Source organism: Bos taurus, chromosome 3 (assembly GCF_002263795.3).
Source record: "Bos taurus isolate L1 Dominette 01449 registration number 42190680 breed Hereford chromosome 3, ARS-UCD2.0, whole genome shotgun sequence".
Classification (NCBI taxonomy): domain Eukaryota; kingdom Metazoa; phylum Chordata; class Mammalia; order Artiodactyla; family Bovidae; genus Bos; species Bos taurus.
The window spans coordinates 79,534,779-79,547,263 of NC_037330.1; the positions used below are offsets into that span (position 1 = coordinate 79,534,779).

A 12,485-nucleotide genomic window follows, 5' to 3' on the forward strand; every position below is an offset into this window, starting at 1 on the left:
TACAATAAAACAATTAGTAACCAATTCAGTTTAAAGATGGAGGTTTAGAATATATAATAAAACTTTTTTATCTATATTGTCCTTTAAATCTGAAAAAATTCATCCTGTTACTCCACCTTGTGTCAATTTCCAATCTACTTGTCCAGGAAAATGAATTAACTGCAATAGGATGAAGATCAGAATATAATATAAAGAAAAATGTAAAAAAATTACAGAGAATCTCCTTGAATAAAGTGTGGAGAAGAAAATTATCAGAAACTGGCAATAATCTCTAACTCCATTTGTGAAGTATCAAATCAAGTCAAGCCCCAGCACACATGTGCAGAACTCAGTGCTTCTATGAAAATAAGTCTTAGTCACTGACTCATGAAAAAAAATCTTGATAACAAAAGATAATTGTTCATTTTCATATATTCAATTGAGTTCTTTTATATCAAATTCCTAATTAATTCCCCAAATATTTTTAAATGTCTTCTAAAAGAACAATTTGGGAAAGTTTTATGATAACTATTATGCTAATTGCTTCATACAAAATAGTTAATTTAGAAGATAAATGCTTTAAACTGATCATCAAAAAAAAAAACTAGTTTGTTGCCTCTTATCTCACACTTTATAACCCACACATCACACTTTACCATATTTATCTTCATTATTTTTTTGTAGCTCATTCTAATGCTTAAAAACGCCTTATCTTACACTTCCTGGGGTCTATTTTGTCGCTCCTGACCCCCTCACCATACACACACACACAACTTCAAAGCCTTGTGTGTCTTTTTTTTGGAGTATAGTTGCTCTACAATGTTGTTAGTTTCTTGCTGTACAGCACAGTAAATCAGCCACACATATACCTGCATCCCCCTCTTCCTTGGATCTCCTTGCCATTTAGGTCACCACAGAGCATCAAGCAGAGCTCCCTATGCTATACAGTATGTTCTCCTTATTGTTGTTCAGTCGCTCAGTCGTATCTGACTCTTTGCGACCCCATGGACTACAGCATGCCAGGCTTCCCTGTCCTTCACTATCTCCTGGAGTTTGCTCAAACTCATGTCCATTGAGTTGGTGATGCCATCCAACCATCTCATCCTCTGTCACTCCCTTCTCCTTCTGCCTTCAATCTTTCCCAGCATCAGGGTTTTTTCAAATGAGTCAGCTCTTCACATTAGGTGGACAAAGTATTGGAAGTATTGAAGTATTCAACTTCAACATCAGTCATTCCAATGAATATTCAGGACTGATTTCCTTAAGGATGGACTGTTGCATCTCCCTGTAGTCCAAGGGACTCTCAAGAGTCTTCTCCAACACCACAGTTCAAAAGTATCAATTCTTCAGCATTCAGCCTTCTTTATGGTGCAACTCTCACATCCATAAATGACTATTAGAAAAACCATAGCTTTGACTAGACAGACCTTTGTTGGCAAAGCAACGTCTCTGATTTTTAATAAGCTGTCTAGGTTGGTCATAGCTTTTCTTCCAAGGAGCAAGCATCTTTTAACTTCATGGACTTCCAGTCCATGAAGGATCCACCTGCCAGTTCAGGAGATGTAGGAGACGTGGGTTAAATCCCTGGGTCTGAAGGATCCCCTGGAGAAGAAAATGACAACCCACTCCAGTATTCTTGCCTGAAAAATCCCATGGATAGAGAAGCCTGGCGGGCTACAGTCCATGGGGTTTCAAAATGTTGATCATGTTCTCATTCAGTTCAGTTCAGTAGCTCAGTTGTGTCCGACTCTTTGCAACCCCATGAACCGCAGGATGCCAGGCCTTCCTGTCCATCATCAACTCCCAGAGTCCACTCAAACTCATGACCATTGAATCAGTGATGCCATCCAACCATCTCATCCTCTGTCATCCTCTTCTCCTCCTGCCCTCAATCTTTCCAGCATCAGGTTCTTTTCCAATAAGTTAGCTCTTTGCATCAGGTGGCCAAAGTATCGAAGTTTCAGCTTCAACATCAGTCCCATCAATGAACACCCAGGACTGATCTCCTTTAGAATGGACTGGTTGGATCTCCTTGCAGTCCAAGGGACTCTCAAGAGGCTTTTCCAACACCACAGTTCAAAGCATCAATTCTTCGGCGCTCAGCTTTTTTTATAGACCACCTCACATCCTCTGTTTCATCACAGTGCTGTATATATGTCAATACTGATCTCCCAATCCATCCCATTCCCTCTCACCCCTTGGTACCCACATGTTTGTTCTCTATGCCTATGTTTCTATTGATGTCAAGGCCCCGCATTTTTTGCTGGAGTGAAAGGGACTTCCCTCTCTAAACTGTCAGTGTATTTCACTTGACATCTGTACCACCCACACAGAGCCCAGCATTTTCTACTTGGAATTATTATTTTCCCATATCCCCATCTGGACTGTGAGCTCTGGAAGAGCAAGGGCTTTCTATCATTGCCAAGTATTGGCACCATGCTTGGCACATAGTAGGACCACAGTAAATATTTTCAAATGAATGAATATTCGTAGATGAAGATGTGGATCCAGATGCCAATGCTACAGGTGACTGGACAAATCATTTAATTTCATAAGACCTTAAACTATCATATCTCTAAGTGGGAAAAACAATCACATCTGTATTTCTTCTTCACAGGGATGTTGTCAAGGTTACATGAGATGATGTATGTGAAAAAATTTTCTTTACTTGAAATGTGCTACATAAATGCTTTTATTATACGTTTTTCATATCCCTCCACAAAGCTTAACATACAGTACTTTGCACAAAGTGCTTTGCATGCAACAAGTATTCAATGAATCATGCTGAATGGTTGAAGATTGGAAAAAAATTCCACATCCATTATCACCTCCATTCTTTTCTACTTTGAAAACTGTGAGGGCTAAATAGCTGCCTTTTTCCCTTTTTCTCTAGACATTAAGCAAACTGACCTTTACTTCAGCAATCTATTTATTGAGTGCTGAGGATTACAGAGCTGCTATGGTTCTGAATTGTTAGTAACTCTTTGATCTAAGTACTAAGTAAGGTACAGTTAAACCTCCACTGTTCTTTCTTTACTTCCCATTGTCACAGGAACCCAGTGTCAGCTGAAACACCAACCTTACTGAGAGAAATCTCTCATGATCACATTTTAAGCACTGTCCATTTTTCAAGGCTAGAATCTATTTCTTGACTGTATTTCATTATTTGTTATTAATTATTAACAATTATTCAATAAATTGTACATGTTATTTCATTACTCATAAATATAAGCATTCATTATTTCATTACTCATAAACATAACTATTTTTCTAAAATGATTTCAGACAAAGCCTTAAATAATTTGTGCGTAGGCAGCAACTTTTTAAAAAAATTTACATTTTCTAAAATATGGCTAAATCTGGCCCGGATAAATCTTTAAAAACCACGTTTGATAAGCAAAAAGAAATTGGACAATAACTTAATAGTATATATTTAGGGTTTCCCCATAAAATTAATCATGAAGCCAAAACAATTAACCACTTAGAAAACAATTTTTAACCTCGCCTATCCCTTTTTTAAAAGCATATTTGCATCTTATTCTTAATACAATGCTCAACATTTTCACAAAAGAATCATACCCAGAGGGGGGGGGGGAAACTCTCCATATTGTATTCAGAAGAGAAAAATCATATTCAAAGCTTAGGCAAAATTGATTAATCTATTAAACAGACCTCTAGAGGTAGGATTCAGATGTTATGTTTCTCAGCAAGCATGGTCACAGGTTTTTTTTTTTATTGAAACTTACTGTGGAAGTGTCACACAATTCAGCCAGGCTGACAGGCACAAGAAAAGAGGTAGAAGGAGGAACCCACTGAGTGGTCAGATGATGGAAGGCTGTGTATCAACAGATGCCTGTGTATCAACCCTTTAGCCAAACTAGTTAGAATTAAAAATAGAGTGCAAATTCTAATGACCCTGTGCCTGGCATTAAACCAACTGTTTTACATCAATGCTAACTATCAAATTGTGAAGTAATTTTCTTATTCTCTTACTATAGATAAAGAAACAGAAGCTTTGAAAAGCTAAACAACCTGACCTGGGTCCCAAATCTAGTGAAGGGATATGTCCTAAACCAAAAGGGCTGTTTAACCACCATCCTATATATTAGTTAGCAGTCAAATGAACAGACCAGTTAGGAACAGAGAGAAACTGTGATTCACTAAGGGATAAATCATGAATAGGAATATTTTAGGTCTTAATTCTCATCTGCAAGTCCTTGCTCAGCATCACAGGTCCAGGACCAACTCTGTCTTTAATTTGTGAAGATGTAAAGCATACTCAAAGTACCTCAAATTACTCTGCCATCTGAAGGGCTCTGACTGTAGGTCTCACCCTAATAGCTAAGCTTTTATCATGTGCTTGGCAGCAAATCTGTACCTCGAACCTTAGCCCCCTGGTCTAAACAGTTCCTGGTCTAAATAGTCTGCCCAGAACCTCAGTGTTGATCACATTTCAGGGCTGCAGTGCTGCCCTTGGTCATTAGGATTAAGGCATGGTTCTTCCTCTAACAGAGCCATCTCTAAAGTACAACTGTCTTGACCCAGATGAGTTTCTTTCTTACCAGTTTGGCTTTTAGACCATTAAAATTATTTATACTTTGACCTATCTAGGTCACAACATGTTGCTATCTATTAATGTACTCTCTGATCATCTTTCATGGCTCTCAATTAAACAAGGACAGGCTTAGCCACACCCATTAGTGACAATAAGATACTTGTCTTGTTGTTAATTTACTTAAACCGTCTGATCTACATGGGAAAAATGAAAATGCAGTCCCTCTCCTCTCACTAAAAACTTTAGTTATTGGTGGTTTAAAAGATAAGTTACTGCACTAAAACAATTTTGCTAATTTTCTTGTTAGTCTCAAAGATATTTTACCATGGAGTGCCATCAAGGACCCCAGATGGGAATTTATTTTTTTTTAATTAAACCTCAAATATGATCTGGATGATTTTAACGTGTTCTAAGTAGAAAGTGATTTTTAAAACCCTCTACTGTTTACATTTTTAGTTTAGTTTTGGCTTGGCCTGTTTTTGTTGCTGCTACAGTTTTTGGCCAGTGGCAAGGGAGATAAGGGATTGGTAGAAAACTATTGAGAAATTATATACTTTGATAAAATAACTTTGTGCTCAATAAGCAACAGAATGTGCTATTGTGGACATTCCAGGACACGACTTGAAAACAAAGTAGCATCAAAGAGCATGAATATGTTGGTTCTAGAGACATGGTTAGACTATGCAAACCTTTTACACATTTCTTGGCCTAGCTCTGAAATTTATTCAGCTTGGAGAAGAATATAAATGCACAATGAATCAATCCTCTTGGGAAATAATTCTGTCTCTCTGGTCAAAAATGTCTTGGATATTTTAAATCTTAGCATGATACTATAAAAATTGAGAAAGTAAGTGAGCACTGAATAGAAAAAAATACCTAGTCTAAAATTAATCTTATGACATACTTGAGCTGTCTCAGTTCTCAAATCCTTCCCACCACCATACTCACATTTTCACATCTCTAATGAAAGCAGTCAAAGTTCTGGTGATAAAGACGAAAGGCTCTAATTGCCTTTATGGGAGCATTTCTGTGAGATCATGAAAAAAAATCACAAGTTATAACTTAAACTGGGATATTGTCTTTCATATGAAATACACAAAAGTGAAAGTGAAAGTGAAGTCGCTCAGTCGTGTCCGACTCTTTGCGACCCCGAGGACTGTAGCCTACCAGGCTCCTCCGTCCATGGGATTCTCCAGGCAAGAATACTGGAGTGGATTGCCATTTCCTTCTCCAGGGGAATCTTCAACCTAAGGATCGAACCCAGGCCTCCCACATTGGAGGCAGACGCTTTAACCTCTGAGCCACCAAAGAAGCCTGAAATACACAAAACTCCACATTTAAAAAAAAATGTGATAAAGGCAAGTAATAGGTGCAGCTCTATCCAAGCACTCTGGTTACTAAAACTTAAATAAACTCATACAAATATCACCTGAAAAACTATAAAGAGTGGATTTTAATAGATTTCAGCTATAGAAAAATGTACCAGAACCATGTCACCTCACTCTCAGAAAAATAAGATGGAGTTCCAACACTCCTTGATGTAAATTCATACCACTGCAAAGTGACAGCTGAAACTTAATTCCACGATGATTGGTGACTATCACTGGCTCACAAATTCTTTCTGTAGCATGTACGCTCTTACACTGTGTGTGGGAGCTACCTACCAAACACACACACACACTCAGATCCCTGCTGTTTCATCCTTTTGGAAATGCTGTAACTACCATTGGTTCAAGATCCCCAAATTTTAAATGATTATATTTATTGAGCACCTTCCAACTGAAAAACATTCTTGAGTTACATAAGTTATGTTTGATATTCCCAAGAATCTGTATGGTGGTAACACTTATTTTCATTTTAAAAATATGGAAACAAGGGCACAAAATGAATAGCTTTGCCAAGATAACACATTTTCAATTTGAACCCACATAAATGATACTGATTATACCTGAAGTGGAAAATGAGTCACCTGCATTATACGCTTGCACTTCCAAAGCTGTCTGATTATGAGCCTACCCCAAATTTCTGAGGACAAAAGCATCTTCCAAGAATCAGACTGAGAGTCCCAGTACTCTTGACTTGGACTTGATCTGTGCATGTCTGATCCTATCCCACTCCGCATCCTTGACCCAGATTATCAGTATTCCCCATACTGTCTCTTTGTTGGATTGGCACCCTGTTCACCTGCTGAATCAGGGTCTAGTAGAGTCCCTGTCATATAGTAGGTACTTGATAAATATTTATTCAATGACTCAAATAAATGAGTGCTATATGGCTAAACCCAACTATGTTGAAGAGGGAGGGGCTGTAGAAGGAAAATGTTATCCCAATTCTGTATGTTATTCTTTGAAACTCAAACTAATTTTCATACTCTGTGAAGTCCTTCCTTAGCTACCAAGCAGTGTCACTCAGAATTCCCTCTGTTCCTTGTACACTCTTATACCATTATGATGCTAAGTTGCTTCAGTTGTGTCCAACTGTGTGTGACCCCATGGACTGTAGTCCACCAGGCTCCTCTGTCCATGGGATTTCCCAGGCAAGCATACTGGAATGGGTTGCCATTTCCTTCTCCAGGGGATCTTCCCAACCCAGGGATCAAACCCAGGTCTCTTACATCTACCTGCATTGGCACGTGGGTTCTAGGGGCCAGGCACTAGCCCCTCCTGGGAAACCTGTCATACTATTATAGTGTTCACCATTCTCTGTCTCTCACTATACAGCAGGGTAGGATGCTCAACTACTGAATATTCATTGGAAAGACTAATGCTGAAGCTGAAGCTCCAACACTTTGGCCACCTGATGTGAAGAGCCAACTCATTGGGAAAGAACCTGATGCTGGAAAAGATAAAAGGCAAGAAGAGAAGGGGAAGACAGAGGACAAGATGGTTGGATGGCATCACTGACTCAATGGACATAAGTTTGAGCAAGCTCCAGGAGATGGTGAGGAACAGGGAAGCCTACCGTGCTGCAGTCCATGGAATCACAAAGAGTAGGACACAACTAGGGTTTTTTGGAAAAAAGTTTTTTGTAGTCAAATATTTTTCGTAGTCAAAATATTTTGTAGTCTTACTAAGTAGGACACAACTGAACAACAATAACTACTGTTAAATGAATGGAAAATGATGATAGAAAGGGCTGTATTTCATCAGAGGCAGCAGGAATTGGTGAATTATCCAAGAGATGGAATAAGCTTAGACCAGAGGGAGTCTAGGGAGCCATCTGGAACCTTAAGAATTAGGAAGTTTTTATAAAGCAGAGGACATTGATGTCAAATTTAGCACTGAAGACTAAGAGACTGAGCATTAAGAAAAGAAAGAACAGGGGAGCAAGAACCATGCCTCACATATTCAGCTTTTAATTTCCAGGACTCAGCTCTGAGTCAAATACTTGTTAGCCACTCATGAAATGTTTACTAAATAACTACCAAGTGAGTGCAGGGGACGACAGAGGATGAGATGGTTGGATGGCATCACCGACTCGATGGACATGAGTTTGAGTAAACTCCAGGAGGGAGTTTACAGGGAGGCATGGCACGCTGCAGTCCGTGAGGTCTCAAAGAGTCGGACATGACTGAGGGACTAGAATGAATTGAACTGAACTGAACTGAGTGCCTGGTGACTGCTGTAGTATCAGTGTCAGTGGAATTTGCAATATCAGAATCAGTGGATAAATAAAGGGATTTTGATCGAGAACAGATGGTAAAGCAAAGTATGTAGTCTCCCTCCTCCACTATGCCTAGAAAATCAATAAATATGTGTTGATTGACAGATTGGCATCTGCTTCTTTCTGAAGTGTGTATCGCTTAAAAATGACATTGACCAATTCTGAGCAATGATGTAGGCCATAGAGTTCCTAAGTAAAGGGGATAAGAAGTCAGATTTATGATTTAGTCTAGTGTTTCCCAAGCATGTGGAGAGTATGACATAAATAAGAAATTATATCTCTATATAATATATTAAAGCCAAAAGACAATGTTACTTACAGCTGGACACAGATAAAGTCCTAGTTCAGGAGATTAGACATCTCAGTCACTCCAATGGCTGAAGCAAATCTGTAAACTATTCTCATCATGCAAACTTGGATTTAGTAAAAAGTTGTGGGAACTGCCAATCTGTCAAACAGGGCTTTTTAAGTGTAAGATGTGGGAGACCTGGGTTCAATCCCTGGGTTGGGAAGATCCCCTGGAGAAGGGAAAGGCTACCCACTCCCGTATTCTGGCCTAGAGAATTCCATGGACTATATAGTCCTTGGGGTTGCAAAGAGTCGGACACGACTGAGCAACTTTCACATTCACATTCACATAAATATATTACAAAGTAAAAAAGAAAGTATTTTGCACTTATCTGCTATTATAGATTGCTAGGGAGCTATAATATTTGAACAGAACTGGATTGATTTTACTAGCTATCCAAGATTTAAAATTTTTCTTTATCCTTCTTTCATTTTATACTATGAAAACCACGTTCTCTAAAGTCTTATTGGCCCATCCTCTAGTTCCTATAGTCTCATTTAAACATCTTTGTTCTTTTGGTGGATGTTTTAAAAATTTTCCTTATAAAAAACTTCAAACAGATGCCAAAGCAGAGACAAAATACTATAATGAACCTCAATTGCCCACCTTCAGAAATTACTAATTCACAACCAATCTTCCTCTACCATTTTATTTCCTCCTGTTCAGACATTCTGGCTTCTCAAGTAGCTCAGTAAAGAATCTGCCCGCAAAGCAGGAAATGAGGGTTCAATCCCTGGGTCAGGAAGATGCCCTAGAGAAGGAAATGGCAACCCACTCCAATATTCTTGCCTGGGAAATCTCACAGAGGAGCCTGATGGGCTACAGTCTACGGGGTTGCAAAGAGTTGGACAGAATTTAGCTACAAAACAACAAAAACAAAAGACATATTAACTATAAATATTTCATTATACATTTCTAAAAGTTAGGAATTCTTTTTTAAATGACCATAATACCATTATCACATCTTTTTAAATATAATTAATGATAATTCATTAATATAATCAAATATATTCATATTTTATAATTTTTATAATTTGCTTGAATCAAGATCCTAACATAATCTAGACTTTGCAGTGTCACTGAAGTCTCTTAAGTCTATTCTTTTTTTATTTTTTCAGTTCTTTTTTAAAGGCAACTTTCTCCAAGACAATTTCTCCCCATAACCCAGAACATGCTGATTGCGTTCCTGTAGTGGGGTTTAACATATTCCTATGCTGTATTTCCAGGAAATGAGTAGTCACATGGAGAACTTGTTATGATGTAGTTGTTACTACTGTTGGTGTTTTACCTAACCTGATCATATTTTGGAATTCATACCTCATCAGCTAATTTTGCTACAAATACTTTCTACAGATTTGTGGCATTGCTGTCCTATCTGCTTCTGGGCTTTTTTATTGTGAATTCAGGAAAATTTTAAAACTAGCTATTATCACTACTATATTCTAAAAATATTCCTTAAAACTGACTTTATTTTTTAAGTTTCAAGAGATATTGCCTTAGTATTTTTTGAGTTTGAGAATGTTAATGACAATTCTCTTATCTCAGATTTCTTCTAACTTAAGTGACATACAGATGCACATGAAAGAAAAACCATCATCAGGGATTCTTGGGGTTGACTTAAATCATTTTCATTATAATTTTACTTATATTTATATAACATAAAAAGGAATGAAATCCTTTGCATTTTGCTCCCATATAACTTTAAAAATAAAACAAATTTACAAAATAAATGAAAAGAAAAACTGTCAGGGTTTAAGATACTCAATAATGATTAATTACTCTCTCTCCCAAGGCAGGAACCAGTCCAGAGAAAGAGATAGATGGATGGAAATTGACACATCATTTTTCATACTGATAAAGCACTAAAAACCTGGCTCAGTATTAGGACAAGCATTCCTTGCTCAGTTCTTCCAAGTCTAAATCTCAGGATAACATACATGAAGAAAGTTAGGGTCTACTGAGCAGCCACAACCTATGATAAATCAATGCTTATTATCTTCCAACAAGGCAATTCACTCTACCTCTGTGGATAGAATGAAGGATGGAATAAGATGGCAGGAATGTTTCTTTAATGGGTACATGTCCACACAGAAATAAGGAAAGTGGAGAAATTTCCTCTCACTGAAATTACAAAACAACTGCCAATCAACTTAACCACATTAAGCTAACATGATATATAATGTTTTTCTAAAACTGAGTAAACTAGTAGAAAGTTCTATTTATCTACAGTATTTATATATTTCATTTCAAACCAATTACTACTGGTTTGATTACCATTGATTTAAGCATATTTTGATCATTGATTAATTTTCATAATTTCCCTTTTTTACTAGCAAACTCCTTTGGACAACCAATTGGTCATTTTATGTGACAAAGAACATAAACGCAATACCCATGTTTCTTAAATACAGCTTATGAAAATATCTTCACTGAATTGAAAACCATAAAGAAAGAATGTTGCAATAGTACAAAGATAGAATCTACCCATCACCCAACACATTCATATGCAAGATAAACATGGTATGGTACATATTCTTTTGTATTTGACATTATATAGTGTTATCCTGTGAAGATTCAATTCTCTCAATTCAAACAAAGGCAAAACTTTCACAGTAATTATTGTGATGTCAGTTGACTTTTACTTTGCTCCAACATAAATGAAAAGTCAACAGAAAATGAGTATCCAGATAATTTAAATATTTTATATAAATTATTTTACATCATTGAATATAAAATCTAAACATTCTCCTTATATTGTGGATAACCAACGCTAGGTTGTCAAGGTTCCAGGTATCTGTAAATGTTATTTTCAGAAATACTGAGCAGAGAAGAGAGCACACAAATATCTGAGGTTAAATACATGGATGATAAAGTGTGGCAGTATAGTAAGTGGTAAAACTCAGTTCCAGAGAAAACTAAGTATTCACATACCACCAGAGGCGAACATGTCTAAAATGAGAGTATACGTCTCCCTCTTCTCATCTCTTTCAATAATGGTCTACTACAGGATGGGGATTGTTAGGTACTAGAAGGAAGGCTGAAGAGAATAAAGATAGGGACATGTACACAATCCACTGCAGCGTTATTGAATCAGCCCGGTGACATTGCACAGTTCAGTCTGATCATGAGACGAGAAGTTTGCTCATTCTTTCAGAGGACGAATGGTTCTCTTTTTGTCTGTAGATCACTGTGTGATTCTAAGGGACCACTGCTAAGTATCATGATGGCAGGAACATAGATTGTCTTCACAAATGTTCCAGATCAGAATTCAGAACTTAACTGCATCTCCTGTCTCTCATTTCCTCCATTAAGAGATTGCTTGACAAAGTAAGTTAGGACTGCAAGAGTGGTCCTTTGCCATTTTGTGGTAAATTCTCTGTCCTTCTGTTAACAAAACTGCCAGTCTTTCAAATATTAAAATGGTCAATCCAAATGTCTGATTTGCTAACCAGGTGATACAGGCACAAAAGAAAGAGAATTTTGTATACAAGCTGGTAAGAAGGGCCACATGTTTGTATGAGAGGATGAAAAAGCTACAGAATTAATCCTAAATGTTACAACTTCATGCTTTTGAACTTCTTATTCCTGTATTCTACATTTAATCAACACTGTCACATTTTATCCAAGATAATGAAATACCCCAAGTAAATGTAATCCCCAACATGCCATTAAGCTAATTCCAAAAATATTTGTGAAATCAAGTACTTGGAACTAGTAGCCAGATAGACCTCACAGCCACTTAGAAACTGGATAGATGTCCTCATTTTAAAAAAACTTAAAAATCATGTAGGTACAATGATATTATTAGAACTACTGTTCAGCTTCATGTGGATAAAATAGGTTTCTGTGGATTGGCCTGTGCACCTAACCACCATTTATAACAAGGAGGTGGCAAAGGATAAACACTGATTATATAAATTCAAATGTTCACAGCTGGAC

The 12,485-nt window shown here is 37.2% G+C and overlaps 1 protein-coding gene across 1 annotated transcript in view; it reads right to left on the reverse strand.

Annotated features, from left to right (window-relative positions):
• Positions 1-11,694, reverse strand: part of MGC137454 (uncharacterized protein) — a 269,686-nt gene extending 257,992 nt beyond the window's left edge. The window contains exons 1-2 of the mRNA NM_001077100.1: positions 11,478-11,694; positions 5,483-5,561 (exon numbers count right to left, since the gene is read on the reverse strand). The gene's annotated coding sequence lies outside the window, so the exon portion shown is untranslated. The remainder of the gene's footprint in view (positions 1-5,482; positions 5,562-11,477) is intronic.
• Between the last annotated feature and the right edge of the window lie 791 nt (positions 11,695-12,485).